Source organism: Neodiprion virginianus, chromosome 1, assembly GCF_021901495.1.
Source record: "Neodiprion virginianus isolate iyNeoVirg1 chromosome 1, iyNeoVirg1.1, whole genome shotgun sequence".
Classification (NCBI taxonomy): Eukaryota; Metazoa; Arthropoda; class Insecta; order Hymenoptera; family Diprionidae; genus Neodiprion; species Neodiprion virginianus.
In genome coordinates this window covers 19,395,907-19,417,917 of record NC_060877.1, presented here as the reverse complement: position 1 = coordinate 19,417,917, position 22,011 = coordinate 19,395,907, and the positions used below count along the sequence as shown (strand labels likewise).

At 37.3% G+C, this 22,011-nt stretch overlaps 2 long non-coding RNA genes across 2 annotated transcripts; one reads left to right on the top strand and one right to left on the bottom strand.

Annotated features, from left to right (window-relative positions):
- Positions 1 to 1,646: 1,646 nt before the first annotated feature.
- LOC124308887 (uncharacterized) lies at positions 1,647 to 20,103 on the top strand. The gene is made up of 3 exons (XR_006909135.1): positions 1,647 to 1,889; positions 18,837 to 18,999; positions 19,130 to 20,103. It is a non-coding gene; the product is annotated as an uncharacterized LOC124308887 (long non-coding RNA).
- A 113-nt stretch (positions 20,104 to 20,216) lies between these two features.
- Positions 20,217 to 21,443, bottom strand: LOC124308891 (uncharacterized). Its single transcript, XR_006909137.1, has 2 exons — positions 20,968 to 21,443; positions 20,217 to 20,835 (listed from the first exon to the last, which is right to left on the bottom strand). It is a non-coding gene; the product is annotated as an uncharacterized LOC124308891 (long non-coding RNA).
- Between the last annotated feature and the right edge of the window lie 568 nt (positions 21,444 to 22,011).

Sequence of the window (22,011 nt, the reverse complement as noted above, 5' to 3'; positions counted from 1 at the left end):
ACTCCATTCGAATTGTACGAGTATGTTTCAAGTGAAATAAAAAACATAAGGTAGATGGATAAAGTTAAAATTTTCAAAGAATCCTTGTTAATAATATTATAAAATAAAAATAACATATCATTTTTTGGAGCCATATGGGTAGCCCATGCCGATGTTCAGAAACATCAAAAGAAATTGAAAAAATGATTCGAAGCAGTAAAAACAATCAAGGACATTCGGATTCACCATTCTTTTACACTTATCAACAATAATGCTCTAGAAGTCAGAGTTACTTCTTTCGAAAAAGATTGTAAAGTATTCAACTGAACTTATAAACAAATATTTTTTAAATGTTCTAAAAAGTCGCTAACATTATATCATTTTATACTTCATTACAACGTTATAACATGAAATAAAAATAATTTAAAATTAAGTTGTTATATTACTTAGAATTTTACTCTAAAATTATTATTATATATGCGTGAAACGGCGTCCTATTTGATGAACGTGAATAAAATGCTTATCGGTTTCAATGCGATTTTCGGGTATTTTAAAAATTCATAGCTCTTATCCTGGCTCGATTCCAAAGTTGAAATTTTCAGGGCTTGTTAGGGACATAATAGATCCACTTTCCTGAAAATTTGAAGCAAATCGGAGTTTAAAGAAAAAAGTTACAGTTATCTGAAAATAGCGATTTTTCAAAAATCGATTGGCTTTCTGTGGCTTGTGACGTGGTATTTCGTACCCCGTCACATGGTTTAATTATCGCACTTCCCTACGTACGGAATATCGCTAAAAATAACGAAAGCACGTCTGAGGCCAATACTCCAAAACTAGCGACTAGTTATCTTTAAGTGAAATTCTCTTTATTAAGCTAATTCTATTCTGTTTTCTAATTTTGTGACGCTCTACGAGAACCATCTACAAGACTTCCGCTTCAAGATACCATGACACTGCCTGACAGGGGTCACCTACCAGCTCAACACCGACCACCACCGACTACAGACGAACGAATACCGCTGAAACCACTCTGGATGGATGCCTATCTAAGTTGTGAACAGGGTCGTGCGTGATGCACAAACAGTACCTCCAACGATTTAAGACTTATCGGCCAGGAGCCGAACCACGAATCAATGTTTCTACCGCTCGGATGCATCGCCAGACGGCGTACAGGGCTGTGCGTCAAAAACACAACCAAGCCTCCCGTCGACGGTACTTATCAGCCTGGAGCTGAACCGACCACGACATCTACTAAGTCGTTGTCTATCAAATAGAGGACGGTTTTCTCTTAATGAACCGTCCTATCGAAGGGCTGTGGCGTGGAATAGGCTAGACTATGCTGACCACGTGGATCTGGTGGATATAGTGTAGGGATTCGGGTCGAGGGCCATCACCACCAGATCGTTCCGGCATGAGGGAGCGAGGGCCGGGATACAGCGCCAACGAAATAGCTACAACGGGGAATACCAGTAAAGCAAGGAGTGAAGTACAATCGGTCGCAAGTCCAAGAGATCGGTGACGCAATATTATCGCACACCTCAATATCGCAACGCATGAGCGGTACGACCTCCCCTCTCACCAACGATGCAGCACGGCTGAGGGTGAACATCTCCGACCACCTTTCGACGTCCCGATACCTCGAGACCTGTCAGCGAGGAAGAAGAAAAACAAGCGGCGAGGGATTATCGCCGCCTACCTGTAGACCAGACCTACACAACCTGCTGGCCCAATTAGAATAACGCAAATTTGAGGAAGAATCACGTGACAGCAGCACGACGAAAATCAGGATCACCGCTCGTCTCGACACTCTTCGTTCAGTTTTCTCTAAAAACAGACGTGTTCTTGTTACCTTTAACAAAGTTTATCGTACCGTTATTGCATCTTCCGTACCTGTCATATCTCTTTTTCACGTAAGTGAGGTTCCTTTTCTATGTATTTTGTGAAGCCACGAAATTACTTGCAATATATCGTATCTTTATCTCTCTCTTTCTCTCTATCTTGCAGTTGGTCTGCGTGAGCCACCTGGGCTTGTACCTTATTCTCTACTATTTCTTATCTTATCACTGCTATTTCTTATTGCAAGTAACTTCGCGACTGGTTGACTCTTGCTTACACATTGTTAGTGACTATTGCTTTATGTTATTATCTCTCTCTTCTAGAATACCTAAATATCTAATATCGCTGTTATAGCAGCGTGTTCTGTTAAGTTATCAATTCTTACCTCAGCTATTGAGCATTACTAATTCGTTATACTTTTTCTGATTAATTCGTAACTGTTTCTTTACCTATTATCTTTGATTAATATATCTTAGCGCGGTCTCGCTCGTCGTTCTTTTGACTTTGGAGTATTGCGCCGTATCGAATAACATCTTTTTCATTATTTTCTTCGCTAATACCGCTGATCGTAGTTGTCCGTAGTCTCTTTGGTTTGTCGTATGTTGCGTAATAATTCTCTTGAGTATTATTTGTCTTAATCCCGAAATTATCTTTTACCGTACCGAATATTATCTCTCTTTCTTCTCGCACTTACCGCAAACTAGAGACTACATATTATCTGTTAGTTTCTACATTTTATAATAATTCTCTACTTGACCTGTTTCTTTGAATTTACCTCGTGATCAATAATTCCCTGCTTCTGTTATATCTCTGATAATTTTGGTAATGTGATAACTATTACAATTTTTGTATTTCGCATGTTCCTTATAATCGCTTCTCATATTTTATGGCTTGCTTGATCAATGCTTAATTTAAGTACCGTATATCTTTCTCTGTTCTGCCTATTCATTATAAAACCGTATTAATTATTATCTCGAATCATAGTATCGCGAGCCTACGCATATTTCTCGTTTATTCTGAAAACGTTCTGTTACTTGTTAACACGTTGAGCGCCATGTCAGCCATCGGTGGCTGACACTACACGGAAAAAAAAATTCTGTTCGGCGAGCTGTATTCTACAGCTCCAGTAACTATACGCACTCTACGGTCTATCTTGTAGTTACAGCAACTATATATTAGTCAGGTCTGATAGCTGTAAGTTGTTCAGCTCTCACAGCTGAATGGTTTTGCTCTAAGAGCTGTAAGTTGCGCTGTGCTCTGGTGCGTTGACATATTTCATAACCTTCAAATTTCATGAGTATGATTTAAATACAGTTGATAGAGAATTGTTTAAATAGTCCATTCGAATATGTAAATGACACTGAATAAATAATGATAATAATGATGAAAAATAATACTAATAGCAATATAATTGACTATTTAATAATAAGCGCTGTGAGCGGAGCCGAAAAATTCTGGTCTAGCTCTTCGAACGAAGCTGTTTAGCTGAGAGAGCTGAACAACGTACGGCTATGACAGCTGACTAACAGTCAGTTATACGAACCATGCAGTGCTCTTCCAATAACAGAACGTTTAGTTCGACGAACTGTTTACAAGTAACTATCTAATATTTAGTTCCACGAGCTGAATTTTTTTTTCCGTGTAGACTTTCCGTTTAGGCCGCGTCAGCCATCGGTGGCTGACACTAGACTTATCGGTGGCTGACAGCGGCGCGCGTGGCCTGAACGGGATTGTCTTAGAAATACGCGTGGCGCTCAACGTGTTAAATCTCTCGTTTAACTTTTCTAGATATACACTTCTCGCAAAAATTAAGGGAACAATAAAATTTTCGCAATTTTTTGGTCATTTTCAACAGGCTGTATTTCAGTGAAAAATGGTCGTGCAAGAAATAAAAAAACAAAGCTTTTGAAGCTTGAAGACTCTAGTTTTTGAATTTTTTGGTTAAAAATTTTTCGAAGCACTATTAGCCATGCAATCCTTGGATAAAGCACGAAGAAAAAATTTTCAAAATTTTTTACATTTTTTTTTCCGCTCTACGGGCATGGAAAAATTTTTCCGAGCTAAACCAATGCATAGGTCGCATAGCCTGTTTATTCAGCTTCAAGATGCTTTTTTTTAAACCTCGATACGACCATTTGTCTTCGAGATATCGAATTTTGGATGCCAAAGGATCCTTTTTCACTCAACTGCCGATATCTCTGGAAGTACTGGTCGCACAGCGAGCCGAAGGGCAGTTTCTTTTTCTGCAGAAAATTTCCAACAAAAATCTGTCAAGGTTGATGTCAAAAAAAATTTTTTTCCACCTGTAGCGTTAACGTGAAAAAAGAGCAAAAAAATGCCATTTTGCCTTTTTTTGGATAATCGACTGTATCTTCGTCAATATTGGGGGAGGAGCTTAGGTTAGAAGAAAATTTTACAACCTAATGTACCCCAAAGGTCCCCCTAAATCGGTAGATCGATCGGTTCAGCGGTTTTCCTGGACCGATTGATTGAAATTTTGACAAAATTAAGAGAACAAGGTTCCTTAAGAAACAAAAACCTTGTTCCCTTGATTTTTTTAAAATTTCAATCAATCGGTCCAGGAAAACCGCTGAACCGATCGATCTACCGATTTAGGGGGACCTTTGGGGTACATTAGGCTGTAAAATTTTCTTCTAACCTAAGCTTTACCCCCAATATTGACGAAGATACAGTCGATTATCCAAAAAAAGGCAAAATGGCATTTTTTTGCTCTTTTTTCACGTTAACGCTACAGGTGGAAAAAAATTTTTTTTGACATCAACCTTGACAGATTTTTGTTGGAAATTTTCTGCAGAAAAAGAAACTGCCCTTCGGCTCGCTGTGCGACCAGTACTTCCAGAGATATCGGCAGTTGAGTGAAAAAGGATCCTTTGGCATCCAAAATTCGATATCTCGAAGACAAATGGTCGTATCGAGGTTTAAAAAAAAGCATCTTGAAGCTGAATAAACAGGCTATGCGACCTATGCATTGGTTTAGCTCGGAAAAATTTTTCCATGCCCGTAGAGCGGAAAAAAAAATGTAAAAAATTTTGAAAATTTTTTCTTCGTGCTTTATCCAAGGATTGCATGGCTAATAGTGCTTCGAAAAATTTTTAACCAAAAAATTCAAAAACTAGAGTCTTCAAGCTTCAAAAGCTTTGTTTTTTTATTTCTTGCACGACCATTTTTCACTGAAATACAGCCTGTTGAAAATCACCAAAAAATTGCGAAAATTTTGTTGTTCCCTTAATTTTTGCGAGAAGTATATATATATATTAGGGTGGGTCAAAAAAATCAAGTATTTTTTTTTTTGGTTTCGACACACGAAAACTAGTTCCTAGCTACCTCTAGAAAGTACTTACCAAATCTAAGCTCTTAATATTAACGGGAAGATTATGCTCATCATAGTTTTCCATTTTCAATTTAGTCTTATATAAAAATGGCCATATCTTATCACCAATAGATTGTTAAATTAGTTGCATCGTCAATATTTATAGGAAATTGAACGCAATACAAAAATGGTCTCTTATACTTTTTTCATTAATCTAACCATTTAAAAGATATTCAAGGTGAAAGGTTGAAGTATTTTAAGGAAAATAACTTTTTGTTTTGAATTTTGTAACTTACTAAAAAATAATTATTGTCAAATGAGTTTCAGATATTTTCATAGGAAATTGAACGCTCTACAAAAAAGGTTTCTTGTGGTTAATCGATTACTGTAACCATTTAGAAGATATTCGCAGTAGAATCCCAATGCCTGTTGATTTTAATAGTTTTTAAATAATTATTTCCAATTTATCCATTTATTTGATGGATTTTGAGATAATTTATGATCTATTCCAGAAAGAGAAGGTTTTTATTTAAGAAATATCATCAAATATATCAGCAGAAAAAAAAAATTCTATTTTACCATATGAAATTTTATAATTCAATACAGTATTGATACAAAAATATATTTTTTCTTTTTGTTTAAGTTATAAAAATTGACTTTTATTGCAAGTTGTCAAGGAACATCGAGCAAAATTTCCGAATTGCAATAAAAGTCAATTTTTATAACTTAAACAAAAAGAAAAAATATATTTTTGTATCAATACTGTATTGAATTATAAAATTTCATATGGTAAAATAGAATTTTTTTTTTCTGCTGATATATTTGATGATATTTCTTAAATAAAAACCTTCTCTTTCTGGAATAGATCATAAATTATCTCAAAATCCATCAAATAAATGGATAAATTGGAAATAATTATTTAAAAACTATTAAAATCAACAGGCATTGGGATTCTACTGCGAATATCTTCTAAATGGTTACAGTAATCGATTAACCACAAGAAACCTTTTTTGTAGAGCGTTCAATTTCCTATGAAAATATCTGAAACTCATTTGACAATAATTATTTTTTAGTAAGTTACAAAATTCAAAACAAAAAGTTATTTTCCTTAAAATACTTCAACCTTTCACCTTGAATATCTTTTAAATGGTTAGATTAATGAAGAAAGTATAAGAGACCATTTTTGTAGAGCGTTCAATTTCCTATAAATATTGACGATGCAACTAATTTAACAATCTATTGGTGATAAGATATGGCCATTTTTATATAAGACTAAATTGAAAATGGAAAACTATGATGAGCATAATCTTCCCGTTAATATTAAGAGCTTAGATTTGGTAAGTACTTTCTAGAGGTAGCTAGGAACTAGTTTTCGTGTGTCGAATCCAAAAAAAAAAATACTTGATTTTTTTGACCCACCCTAATATATATATATATATATATATTCGATACTATTTCTGCTTCACCTGTTTCTTATTTTATCTATTGCATTCAACCCCTCCCCTCTACCATTATCTTGTCTATACTGAGCAAGCTGTGCAAAACCGTCGTAGAACCTGATCTTGTCTTTATCTATATCTCTTTTTTCTAATTATCTATTTTCTGACGCAGGTGCGTCTGGCGCCCAACAATCATATCTTTCTCTTTTATTATCTCTTAATATCTAATTATTCAGGTTAGTAACTGCGCCGTAGGGTAACCAATCTCATTTTCAATTAACCCTCACTCTCACAAAAAAAAAATTGGTTACAGGCTATATATTAAAGAAATAGAAGCAATTAATGAAATATAAGGCATATATCAACCGAACAGACCTCAATGAAAAGTATCACCAGTTAGTCAACCCTCTACATTGAAAACTGTAGATTTGAGAGCCTTTCAAAAACAAGTATAATTTCGCTAAAACAGTGACTCAATTGGCAGCTCCCCGCCAAGCCGGATTTGAGTTTCAACTAGAAATCTATTTCATTCCTGAAAATAGAAGGTCAACAGAGAAGAATGTCGTTTCGAACGAGTCTTTGAGTTCATTAGAACCTAATTGTAAGATACAAATACACATTTTTTAAAATCACTGGAAGTTGACGAATTTCTGATCATTTCCTCAAATGGCGTCATGGAAAAAAACAATCATTTTCTTTTTTCGAAATAGATTTTTCTTTTGAAAAACACTAATTAATAATATTTTTGAGTCGAAATACGCAATTTAAAAAATTAGCGAGTCAATGTAATTTATTATACAGTATAGCTTTTGCTTATATTGGAAAAATTTTTCGGCTTTCAAATTCTTGAAATTGCGGATCCAGGCTCAAAAATATTATTAATCATGTTTTTCGAAAGAAAAATTCATCCCGAAGAAAGAAGATAATAGTTTATTCTATGATGCCATTTGAGAGAATGATAAAAAATTCGTCAATTTCAAGGGCTTAAAACTGTATGAATGCGTGGAAGAAATAACTTTTTATGGTCATAATCGGATTGCTTAATCTCGGAAATGCTTCTAACCCATGCTTCCGAAACTGAATATCCACGGAACACACGAAAAACATTGAATTATTTTATGACGGCATTTCGCGATATTTGGCACTTATGTCACGAGCGCGCTTGACGCCGCCATGACGCCTTGGCACTTAAGTGAACCTTTATTAAGAACATGAATTTTGGACGTTATTTGAAGAAATATCTAGAAACGAAATGAACACCATAGATTCAAACAAGCCGGATGTAAATATTTTTTTCGTGAAACTTTGTTGGCAGTTAAAGTTTCAATTGGATTAAAGAGTTTGGAATATCAGTGGTATGTTCCCCTTGGAGAATAAAAATTTCTCTCCAAACTTATTTATTTGTTTTCGACGAGTCACTTTCCATAACTGATTCCTATTATCTGTAGCTACACCCCGGGAATTGGTGTTCATAAGGTTGACCTTCCAACGGCTTCTTGGATTAACGCTTGAGTGAAATGTCGAATCGAAATTCATCGTTAATCTTCTGGCAAAAGCGGGTAATATAGTAATCGGAAATATATAAAGCAGTATTTATGATTTGTGCCACAAAAGCGAATGGGGTCAATGTAATACATTATTAGTTGTTCAAATGATTCGGGACAATCAACTAGGACGCCATATTAAATCAAGAATGAGTTTATTCAGAGATGAACATAATTACACTATGCATGGTTCAGTAGTGCCAACATATGAAATGAGTACTAAAATAATGATTTTATTGTTACCGACATAGTTGTCTCCAGTTATTTCTTGACATCCTCCCGTAGGAGCAGAATTTTTGTTTTGGATCTACACTATGAAAAGTTATCCAAACAATATTTGACTTAAAACTATAATGGATAACATACTTGTAGATATTTCGACAATAAAAGAATGAAATGTCACGTATTCAAAACAGTCTTATATTTAAAATCAAATACTTTCCTTGGGTCTATACTTTGGACCTTGGGTTAAAATCAATCATTTTCTTTGGACCTATTCTACTTTTCTCCTTAACAGAACACCTTTGAATTTATCAAATTTAGTAGACATTAATGGCTTTGTGAAAATGTCAGCTACTTGGTCATGGGTCGGACAAAATTGAAGAGAAAACAATTTATTTTTGTAGTTCTCATGCAAATAGTGATATCTAACTTGGATGTACTTTGACTCTCCCCTCATTTGTCCTGATTTCACCAAGTTTATAGTACTTTGATTGTCTATGTTTAGAACAATGGGAATAGACTTTCCTGTTAGTTTTTGTATCAGATATTTCAGATACTCTAATCCCTTACAGCAATCTGCTGCAGCAATATATTCAGCCGCTGTGGACGACAGTGCCACAGCAATCTGCTTTTGTGACCGCCATGTCGCTGGTCCACCTGCCAACATTATGATATAGCTTGTAGTGCTCTTTCTTTTCTCATGATCACTACAAAATCTGAATCACTGTATGCAACTATTTTCAGATCTTCATTTATTCTTGATGCATAGTGAATTCCCGTCAGGGTGCTTCCTTTCAGATATCGAAACGTTCGTTTAACATTTTGTACATCTTGATCTGTTGGTTTCTCGATGGACCTGCTTTTAAAATTCACACTGTAAGCCGGGTCTGGTCTCGTTTTACATGACAAATATAAGAGACTCACAATAGTTTGTCTATATGGCTATTCTGTCTTCACGCTGTCTCTGTTGCACCTGTTTCTTCATTTTGATTTATTGGGGTTTTAGCTTCTTTGCATTCTTGCATGTTGTAACGTTGCAGCACATTATGATCATATTTCTCTTGGGAAATGAAGATACCATCTTATTCTGTTCTGTTTATATCCATCCCCAAATGAGTTTTGGGTTCACGAGTTGTCTTCATTTCAAGAATTCTCTCAAGTTTAGAGAGTAGCAATGTCATTTTCTAGATGTCTTTGCCCATCATGATGCCATCGTCCACATGGATTGCCAGAAACAGACTGTTTTCAGCATTCTTGAAAATGCAGGGGTCTGTCTTAGTTTGTTTCATGCCTTCTTGTTTCAGGAACTCTGTGAGAGTTTTATTCCACCTGCAGGGGGCCTGCTTTACACCGTATAGGGCTTTCAGCAGTTTGCATATTTTCCCTTCATCCTTATAACCTTCTGGTATATTCATTAGATGTCTTCGTCTAGGGTTTCATATAAAAAGGTAGTCTAACACCAAATGTTTTTATGTGTAGGTTGTAGTGTGCTGTGATAGCAAATAGAACTCGTAGTGAAGTTGTGTCTACAACTGGACTGAAGATTTCATCATAATTTATGTTTCTACTCCTTTGCTCACAGCCTCGTACTACTAGTCTGGCTTTATATCTATTGTCTTCCTTAACTTTGAACACCCATTAACTTGACAGAACTTCGTTTCCCTTTGCTTCTTCAGGGCTTACTAATTTCCAAGTTTCATTTTTCTTTAAAGAGTCTTTTTCTTCTTTAATGGCTATTTCCATTTTTCTCTGTCTTCATTTGTCTGGGACTCCCTGTATGTCTTCATCGCTTCTCCATCTTCTCCGCTATCCAGTTGATAGTCATCGTATTACTCAGGTTTCTTTAATGTTCTTCTTGATCGTAAACCAAGTTCATGACATGTTTCTTCTCGCTGTTCTTGATCTGGATCTATATAGTCATCATCTTCTTGTGATTCATGATCTGTTTCTTCATTTGCCTCAATCACATTATTTTCGTCATCTCTTCTATCTTGATTTTAATTTCTTTCATCTTGATCTTCTTCTGTTTCTTCAACATTTGCTTGGTTGATTTCTATTTTGAGGCTATATTGATTTGTTTTCATTGCATTTTTCTCAAAAACCACATCTTTTGAGATGAATATCTTTTTGCTTTCTTCATCCCACAGGCGGTATCCGTTTGGTGTATAACCTTCAAAAATGCACTGCTTGCTGCGGCTATCAAGCTTCTTGAGATAACCCAAATTCTTGGCATATGCAACACTACCAAAAATTTGTATATTAGACAGATTTGGTTTGTTGGGTGACCATTTTTTAACTGTGTCAACAATACCAGTGCGGTTTCTATTTATCAGATATGCAGCTCTTTGTACTGCTTCCCCCCAAATCCCTTTATCTAGGTTAGAATCAAAGAGTATTGATCTTGTTCTTTCCATAAGAGTACGGTTGAATCGTTCTGCTATTCCATTTAATTGGGGTGTATGTATGGAATTGTATAGTCCAGCATAACACCTTTGTTTTTACACCAATCTTTTATATCATGTGAGGAATACTCTCCTCCATTATCACACCTTATTTTGGTTACTTTCAGGTCAAATTTAGCTTCAGCCATTGTTATATATTGTTTTAAATACATGAAAACTTGACTTTTGTTTGACAACAGATAGCTGACACAAAAATGTGAGTAATCATCTACACAACACAGAATGTACCTGTAGCCATCATGGGTGGATGGATCTAGAGGTCCACAAACATCTGTGTGTAATATTTCTAACAACTTTGTTGCCCTAGCCGTCTCTATGTGGTACGGTAACTTGACTTGTTTTGCTTTTACACATATCTCACATACTGCATCTATTTTAAGATGAGCGACAATAGGGGACACAGCAACACAAATATTTGGTAGTTTATTGAGGTTACTGTAACTTAAATGACCTAGTTTTCTATGCCACTCTTTATTTACATCATTACCTTATGCACAGAGTGCCTCATTTTGCATATTAGCATCAAGGTCAACAATATACAATCCTATTGCATTTTTCTTACATCTTAGTATCACTTTATTGTCTTTGTATATTTTAACATCATCTTTTGAGAACACAACAATGTCATCATTTTCTGATACCTCGCTTACTGAAATTAAATTTCTAGACAATTCCGGTACAATGGACATCATTTAAATCACATTGCTTAGAGATGAAGGTTCCTTTACCTACTAAAGACATAGCATGATTTTTCTTAGTCACTAATATATTTTGATTGCAGCTCTCAACACCTGTCAGCAAATTTTTATCGCTAACCATGTGACATGGACTTCCACTGTCTAGTATAAAAGACATGGTGTCATCTAGCATAGCATTGTATGAGCCCATGCAATCAGCTGCAAGAAATGACACTCTATTTTCCACCTTAGGATTATGTTTATCCTTAAAGTAGCAGTCGTTCTTATCATGATTAAACTTTTTACATATTGAGCATTGTTGCTTATCTTTGAGAAAACAATTTTTGGTTTCCTGGTTTGACTTTTTACAGATCTCACACTTTCTACTGTTTTTATATTTATTTTCAGGTTTTGATTTATCTAGTTTATTTTTCAACTCTGCTTTAAAGGCTACTACATTTTGTTCTTCCGTCGAAGTACGCTTCAACTTGTTTTCTTCCATCTACAACCTCGAACACAGGTTGTCTATGGTCCTGGACGTCTCTGGGGTCGAGTCCCACGCTGTGTTGAAATGGGTATATGCTTCAGGCAGCACGGACAGGATCTTGGTAATCAGCATCATTTCATCAATTTTCGGGTCCAGTTTGTTCGGTTTGAAGATGTTTTGGAGATCACTTATGTTGCTCATCATATCCTTTTTCACATCAAATTGGAAGTTGTAGAAGTCTCGTAGCAGCAGGCATTTTTGTTGGCTCGAGTCCCTCTGGTAAATGTTTGGAGAGTGTCGAATATCTCTTTAGAAATTGTGCAGGTTATGATATGGGGCCTAACTTGCTTGTCAATGGTTGTGACAATGTAGTATTCGGCTCTTGCATCTCGAGTCATCCATTGGTCTGTTGAGGCTTGATTTCTGGGTGGATCAGTCACCAACACGTCTGTCCCGTCGATGATTTTGGTCAGTTCGTTTGCGGCTAGCAAGATTTTTAACTCAAACACCCACATAGAATAGGTGTCGACTCCTGTGAGTTTCTCGACATGTGCTACGTCCTCTGATCTTGTGGTCATCTTGAACTGCGCTTGCTTCACTTCACTGGTTTTACTTTTTAAATGTTTTTACTGTCACCTGTTTTTACTTTTACTCGTATTTTAGAGCCTTCTGGGCCCATAACCTGTCAATGTAATATATTATTAGTTGTTCAGACGATTCGGGACAATCAGCTAGGACGCCATATTAAATCAAGAGAGAGTTTATTCGGAGATGAACATTATTTACACCATGCATGGTTCAGTAGTGCCAACATATGACATGAGTATTAAAATAAAGATTTTGTTGTTACTGACATGGTTATTTATAGTTATCTCTTGATAAATGGCACCAGGGCCAACCCAATGACTTGGATCGAAATGAGCGTTGTGGAGCGATCGACATAGCAGACGGGAAATTAAGCTACGTAAATTGCACCTCTACGAAATGCAAATTCGTTGTACAATCAGATATTGATATTATTATCCACGTTATGAATCTATATTACATATACGACATAATATTGGCAATATAAAAAATAAAATTGAAATAAATATTTGTAAATACTATTGTGTGGTTTAACTACTATTACATGGTCATAAAATTAGTATTCCTTTCGCTATTAAGGAACACGTCGCCAAATGTAGCCACAATCAAAAGTGTAGGTTTTAACGTTTGCGGTTTTTGGAGAGCCTTCGGTAAGGGGTAGAAATGTTATTGTGACTTGTTATGTCCTCAAAGATGGAAATATGAGTGAAGGTATAGGAACTTCTCTTTGTGGGTAAGAGAAATATTGATTCAGTTTCAAAAAAACAGCTGCTGGTTAGCTAGTGAGGAATCCTGACGCATCGTTGAAACTCTCACACCCACTCCCGGACGGCTCAAGGCGACATCAAGATCAGTGTAAACATTGATATTGTAATGCAGGATTTTCCTCAGGTACGATATTTGAAGATAGTTTCGAGGGCCCCTACCATACTGCGCAGATACTGACTTACATAATACCGGTTGTGTGCGCCGAGAACTGATTTTGTTAGAGTTGCATCCGCTGCTGCTCCATCTTTAAAGAAGCTCGGGTTAAGCTCACCAGCTTCAGACTCACTGAAGGAGAGGAGAGGCGGAGTGATATAGGCGTTGCGAATCACACACGTTTTATCAATTTTCTCTGAAGGAGTTTATTAAACTTTCAAACTTAATCTCAGCTAATTGAACAGAAAAGATAATTGCGACGCTGGCAGTCGTGTCTTTACAAAGCGAGATAGCTAACTCCGACGCTGCGTAGCTTGTGGAGCGTCCGCTCGCTATAGCCGCCGAAACCAGAAGAAGAAAAAAAAGGAGCGCAACTTAGACGGAAAAACGACGACTGTGGCGCGGCGTTCGCTCACGTGATAGCGAGAGAGACCACGCAGCAGGGCACTAATGCAAAGTTAGCCATATCAAGTTGGAACCGCCACATTCGAAAATCGAAAAACCTCCTATGGAATAATTAAGGGCTAATTAAAGGCTAATTAAATGCTGTATTTTCGAATTAAATGCTCCGCGTTTTTTAAAAAAAACCTGTGGCGGTGCCACCTCGACATAAACCTGGAACCGCCACATCGAAAAAAACGGAATACACGTGAAATTTCGGAAAAGTGTTAGGGTTATAATTGAAGGCTAATTAAAGGCTCTTGAAATTTCTCATCTTTGAATCAATTGCTCGGCGTTTTTTAAAAAAAACCTGTGGCGGTGCCAGCTCGAGATAAACCAGACTTAAGAAAAAACGGGAACGAGGTCAAATTTCAAAAAAGTGTGAGGGTCATAATTAGAGGCTAATTAAAGGCTCCCGGAATATCACCCGCTCGAATTAACTGCTCCACCCCCGAGGGATGGAAACCACCCAAAAACTAGAAAAATCGGTGTAACTTTTGGACGCAACAACTTACAGAGTTCGTACGGGCGCTAAAATTAATCTAGAATTAAAGGCTCCTGGAAAACCACCCGCTCGAATTAACTGCTCCACCCCCGAGGGGTGGAAACCACCCAAAAACTAGCAAAATCGGTGTAACTTTTGGACGCAACAACTTACAGAGTTCGGATGGGCGCTAAAATTACTCTAGAATTAAAGGCTCCTGGAAAACCGCTCGCTCGAATTAATTGCTCCACCCCCGAGGGGTGGAAACCACCCAACAACTAGAAAAATCTGTGTAACTCCTGGACGGAACAAGTTACAGGGTTTCTAGAGGCGTCAAAATCACTCTTCAGTCAACGGCTCTCGATACACTGCCCCTACAAATCAAATGCTTCACAGTCCACCCACAAGAGTGTGATTGACACACGAACTTAACGAATCAACGTAGCAGGTGGATGAAACAGGAACCAGGATTTTTAATGCGAAAAAATGCTCGTGTCGCGTGAATTCGTTACGCAATTTTTGTGTCTTGTACTTTGATTTCAGCATCGTCACCAACGAACGTCATCCCAGCGCAAATGAAGCATTATTCTTGCAGTTATTGATTTCACTTGTCTGGATTGCAGGTGAGTGACGGAGATTATTTTCTATGTACCTTTCTCCACACTATAAACATTATTCGTCACCGCCACCGACGTCACCATCACAGGAACTTAGCCCTTTCTTCTCTTTTCAGACACTATCTAGAAAGATAGACACAATGGTCTAAATTGTGCTACAGGCTTGGGAAAGTGAATGCGTTCTATAAAGAAAACTCCTACTCCAAATTTCAAATCTTCAGAAGCTGCCAATCTTTTTTATGTCCTGGGAGTCAACAATAGCCGGGTCGTTTTGGCAACATCAATTTATTTAATGAATCATCCGTGTATCATATAATAGTAATATGAACATTCTCCAACGCACCACCGTGACGAGGGCTTACGGGAGAGCTTTATTCACGATTAAAATCAACAAAAAAAATTCATAGACGCATATGCGAAAGTGTTTTTACACATTGATTGGAACATAAGAATTTCACAAAATATCGTTTTCCGCCTGAATATCACGACTGAACTCGTCTTTCACCGATATAAACAGGCGTAAAAAAATCTAAAAAAATTTGTATTATCAAGGATGAAATTAATTGCGATGCTTTTTTTTATAATAACAAACACGAAAAGAATAGTGTTTCACCTATAAGATACAACGACGGTCGTCCAGGACTGTGAAACTGCGTTGGGCATGCGGCACGTGAGCGACGAGGTTAGAACGCTGCATCTCTACCTGCCTTAAAGACGATCGTTGGTGTTCTGAATGATTGGAAGACCATCGTGCAGCTGTTTTTTCTATGTTATACGTTTACTCAGTGAATAAATTCAAACTCTGGCGGATAGTTATAATAGATCTTTTACCGTAAGAATCGAGACTCAAATACATTGGTAAAATTCGCGAAATTCCACCACTTATGCGGGTGGAAGACAAGCGTGTCGTAGAATTCAGGCAGAAGATGATATTTTCCTAAGTTTCTTATGTTCCAATTAATGCGTACAATAAGTTTCGCGTGTACGGCTATAAATATTGTTTGTCAATTTTTTTACTGTAATTGTAACCTTCCCGTAACTTCCAGTCGTGAGGGTGCGTTGGAGGTTGTTCATATTACTATCAGGATAGAGCCCTTACGCGGATCTCGGGGTGTGCATAAGGCATTTATTCAGGGATAAAAATATATATACACTATATATATATGCAACAGTCCTACGTCGTTTTTGCGCTTTATCGACGAAGTGTTCCACGAGCTTGAGCGAGAGGGAGTGGTATTTACATACATGGACGATTTAATCGTACCTGGAAGAGACGCAGAAGAAGCTCTGGTGAATTTGAAAAAGACTCTCGCCGTCGCAGCGGAAAAGGGACTCTCGATCAACTGGAAAAAGTGTGAGTTTCTGAAGAGTCGAGTCCAGTATCTGGGCTACGTGGTCGAGAATGGTGCTGTTGGTCCGTCGCCTACGAAAATTAAGGCCGTAAAAAGTTTTCCGGTGCCAAGTTCTAAGAAATCCATTCAGAGCTTTTTGGGTTTGACCGGCTATTTTCGCAAGTTTATCCGAGATTACGCCAAGATCGCGAAGCCCCTTCCGACGTACTGAAGAATGATCAACGATTTCGGTTTGGAGTCAAAGAAGAGCAGGCTTTCGAAGAGCTGAAACGACTGTTAACTAATGAACCTGTGTTGCGGATATATCGTCCTGACGCGCAGACTGAAGTGCACACAGATGCCAGCAAAGACGGATATGGGGCGGCGTTGTTGCAAAAGACTGACGACGATGACCGTTTCTACGCAGTTTATTTCATGAGCCGAAAGACGTCAGACGCAGAAAAGAAATTGCACTCCTACGAACTCGAAACGCTAGCTGTGATACAAGCCGTCAAGAAGTTCCGCGTTTATTTACTCGGCATTAAATTCAAACTGGTGACTGACTGTTCCGCGTTACGAAAGACGCTGAACAAGAACGATATTTCTCCGAAGGTGGCCCGCTGGGTTCTGGCTCTCGAAGAATTTGAATACGAAGTCGAGCACCGCGTCAATTCTCGCCTTAAACATGTCGATGCTCTAAGTCGTTACCCCGTGATGACCGTCATAGACAAAATAACTCCGATGATACGACAACAACAAGATGGTGAAGAAAGACTGCGAGTGATCAAGCAGATTTTGGAGAAGGGGCCTTACGAGGATTATCTTTACGAGGACGGTATTTTGAAGAAACAAGTAGACGATCGAAATCTCATCGTGTTACCGGCAAGCATGCAACAGGACGTGATAAGAAAGGCGCACGAGAATGGTCATTTTGGGGTTAAAAAAATTATGGAATCCATAAAATCCGAGTACTACATTCCGAGTTTGGCTCAAAAGCTCGACGAATACGTAAGTTGCTGCGTCCCCTGTATATTGGCGGAGGCAAAACGCGGTAAAAAAGAAGGTTTCTTGAGGCCGATACCAAAAGGAGACGTCCCTCTAGCGGTTTATCATGTGGATCACCTCGGACCAATGGATGCGACCACGAAGATGTATAAGCATCGTAGTCAGTCGATGGCTTCTCTAAATTTGTATGGATTCATCCAACGAAGTCGACGACGTCCAATTTTGACACTCGTACGAACTCTGTAAGTTGTTGCGTCCAAGAGTTACACCGGTTTTTCTAGTTTTTGGGTGGTTTCCACCCCTCGGGGGTGGAGCAGTTAATTCGAGCGGATGGTTTTCCGGGAGCCTTTAATTCCGGAGTAATTTTGATACTCATACGAACTCTGTAAGTTGTTGCGTCCAAGAGTTACACCGATTTTTCGAGTTTTTTGGTGGTTTCCACCGCTCGGGGGTGGAGCAGTTAATTCGAGCGGGTGGTTTTCCGGGAGCCTTCAATTCTGGAGTAATTTTGACACTCGTACGAACTCTGTAAGTTGTTGCGTCCAAGAGTTGCACCGATTTTTCGAGGTTTTTGGTGGTCTCCACCCCTCAGGGGTGGAGCAGTTAATTCGAGCGGGTGGTTTTCCGGGAGCCTTTAATTAGCCTTCAATTATGACTCTAACACTTTTTTGAAATTTGACCTCGTTCCCGTTTTTTCTTAAGTCTGGTTTATCTCGAGCTGGTACCGCCACAGGTTTTTTTTAAAAAACGCCGAGCAACGAGTTCAAAGATGAGGAATTCCAAGAGCCTTTAATTAGCCTTTAATTATGACCCTACCACTTTTCCGAAATTTCACCTATTTTCCGTTTTTTTGGTGTGGCGGTTCCAGGTTTGTGTCAAGCTGGCACCGCCACAGGTTTCTTTTAAAAAACGCGGAGCATTTAATTCCAAAATAGAATATTTAATTAGCCTCTAATTAGCCCTTAATTATTCCATAGGAAATTTTTCGATTTTCGAATGTGGCGGTTCCAGCTTGATATGGCTATCGGATTGAACGATTAGAGCCGGCCTGCGTGAATCAATATCATAGTAGACCAGACGGCTTTCCCCTGAAAAAATTAGCTGATTTTCAAGATTTTGAACGAGATCCCGACCGTCAGGAATCATTGGTGAGATGAAAATTGCGGTTTCAAATATGTGTGCTCATATATAGATATAGCACATATTTTCTGGTTGTGATTGATATGAATAATTTTTGATTGGGTATTATCCTTGTACTCCACAAATGAAAGTTTGTTTATTATGTCAATTTATTCTTCTTCAAATTTCAAACATATTCCAATGTATCTGAGAAAACTCATCGTCAATATATTTTTTCCTCGATAAATATCACCGAAATGAAAAGTATCATATCAACTTGGTCAATTCTGTCACTTATGTTCTACACTATTTTTCTCAGAGATATTATCAACACTTATTGTTAAATGTTATTGCAGGCGTCATATTTAAAATTCGTTGGTCGGCTAACACTCCTAGAAGCCTTGGCAACTTTTCAGTGAGAATCGATGTTCGAGCAATTATTGAAAAGATTCACTTGGTGGGAACGTGGTGATCAAGTCTTGCCATTCTACAAAACCCAGATGTATCGAATTTACTTTGGTGCGTGCAAAAAAATTCGACACCTCCGTATACGGCACACTATGTTCCGTAAAATCAATTTTCTTGGTTTAATATTATGTAATAAAATCCCTAGTCAATGTTTTCGAACGTAACGTTTATCTTTTCGCAGAGGCCGCATGTAAGTCCAGCAACGTTCCTCGACCAAATCGCGTACTATAAAAGAGATGTATCAGAAGTTATAAGGGTGGCGGAAAAACAACATTTGATCAACCAAAAAAAAAAAAATCTGGCTATCTTAACTCGGACAAAACACCTAGTGGTATCGTTGCAAATCAAAATCGCCAGTTTCGGGATATGTATCCCGGCACATCAAATGAAGATAATGATAAGGACACTGATGAGTCACAATCTGACGAATAAGACGAAAATTACTCATTGTCAGAGGCGGAAGGTGAGGACGACTATGATGGGGCAAGGGACGAATTTCTTTAGATACCCATATGGAAGTAAAGCGAAACAGAAAAGCCGAAGGAGTTAAACATTACTTTGTCAGATAGAAATTGTAATGTGGACGTGATCCAGTTTCGAAGGGTCATGGAGTCTCATAATATTATTTCATAAAGTAGATATTATTATCACGAAAGGAAATACGTATTGTGCCAGTATCTTTCAAGTTTTTGATTACCCGTACTATTATTCACTATATGTTCGTAGTATCATACCTGAAATATGTTTTATATAAATTTTATCTTATTGAAAACTGTTTCCGGTTGCATAATTTTATATTTTTCAACTTGAGTATCTCAGGCGTGTTTCAACGTACAGGCCCAAGTGCAATATATAAAGGTTGTAATTACATATAATTGAAAGCAACACGTCTAATATCTAGTCTTTGAATACGTTTACTACTATTACCGTATTGTTCAGGTATATACATGTTCAGGTAATACAGATTATATTTCAGGACTTTTTTTTCTATTGATCTTGAATGATAAATCAACTCCCAATATTCGCTGTGAGCCTCGCTCGTGCCGCCACCTAGCGGTTTTAAAAGCTAAACAGCCAGCGTGTTTATTTACATTAGAGTAATACTGATAAATATCGAAATAAATAAAATATTATTAAATAAGTGATATTTTCATTGTGATAGTAAACTGAAAAGTTGAAAATAATAACAAGTTGAAACGCCAGTAGAAAATATGTAAGTATATAGTTATGAAGTAATTAAAACTGAGTTTTCAGTGATAATTTGTGGGTTAAGAAGTTCAAAACAAGTATATTTTGACACATGGATGGATGGACAACATTGATACTTAAAAAACTGTCATGTATACTATTAATACATAATAAATAATTTTTTAATGGAAAAATCCGTAGTCATGGATGTTTTAATAAGGACAGGATTTGAAAAAATCACACTCGAAATAAACTTTCAACCTGCAACGGAACTACCAGGCATAAAATTACTTAAAGCCGATCATGTTCGCAGTGTGCAAGAATACAGGCATAATGGAGAAAGTTTGTTTATTCAAGCTGAAGTTGTTCGACAAGCATCCATATCTTCTGAGCCATATAAACTACAGTTGAAAGTTTTTGTTTGTTCGATACCAGTAGAACTTACAAAATCTACTTGACACTCTTGATCAGTTATTAAAATTAATTCGGCGCTGCTTACATCCATAGGTTCACGTCCACTATTATTGACAACATTGTTAGAATCGTCATTAACTTGAATGGAATAGAATATATGAAATAGAAGAGAATAGAGTTGGCTCGTAGCTTGGACTCGCAGGATCATTTAATTTTTTCTTGCCGATGAAATAAATATTACATATTACGTGATAAGTTTTTGGAGTCCACTTTGAACCATCAGGACTGAAAAAAACAATAACACTTATGTATTTATATAGTGTTTCATGCAGATAGCATAACAGTTCACCTATTGATAAAGTTGGCTTGATTTTAAAAATGTAGAAAACTAAGCCATCGAAAGTAAGGTTATGTTACTTACTTTTTTCTTTTCACAGCAGCAATCCATTTTTGCCGTTAACCTATTTTATATGATGCAGTTGGAAACTTGTAAAATATACAATCACTAGTTTTACCGTTATTTTTGCAGTTAACAACACAACAAGTGTAATTCCACATACTGTCTATTATTTCTCATACAAAATGCTACCACACACAGGCTGGCTCAACTCACTACTCGCCACCCTGCGCGCTGTGATCATTTTGCAGCTCCCCTCCAAACGGCGGCTTACAGCGAATAAGTCGAGTACAACTTTTGCAGTTAACTTCAGTGACAAAAAACCTCGCTTATACTCTTATTATTATTATTATTATTATTATTATTGTTAATGTTGTTGTTGTTGTTGTTGTTATTATTATTATTATTATTATGATCACTATAATTATGTTTTTGCGATCGTATACTTATAAGAATGTAAGATTTGCAACAAATGAATGTTTATTTTCATATATTTTGTTTAAAATTCATTTAATGCGTGTCGATATTAATTCAGCACCAAATTAGTAAGTGTTGTAATATATAGACAAATTTATATCAGAGATGAGTAGGGAGATCTCCAATGCTCGGCTTTTCGTGATACCAGCTAGGTTGGAGCGTCGACGTGACACCTAGGCGGCCACGCACCGAAGGTGGCCCATTTCCGACCTGACACCAGGCGGCCATGCACCGAAGGTGGCCCACAATCGTGTATATATAGATACACTCGGTTGCTCGAGCAAGTGGTTGCCAATCGCATCCTTGTCCCCGCTCGCACAGATGTTTCCAGGAATGCAAGAATTGGGATTTTTTTGTTTCAGTTACGAATGTCAGCGAATAAAAGTATCTCCAGATTTGATAAATTTTGGATTCAATTAGCGGACGCTGAACCAAAATAATTAACCATTCCCAGCCCGAATACTTTTTTTTTTTTTTAACAAATATTTTTTTATTGATATGAAAATATGTGACGCCTGGTGTTCTCGAATATTTGTACACATAGTCTATGGAAAAATATACGAAGCCAGCTCGATAACATTTATGCA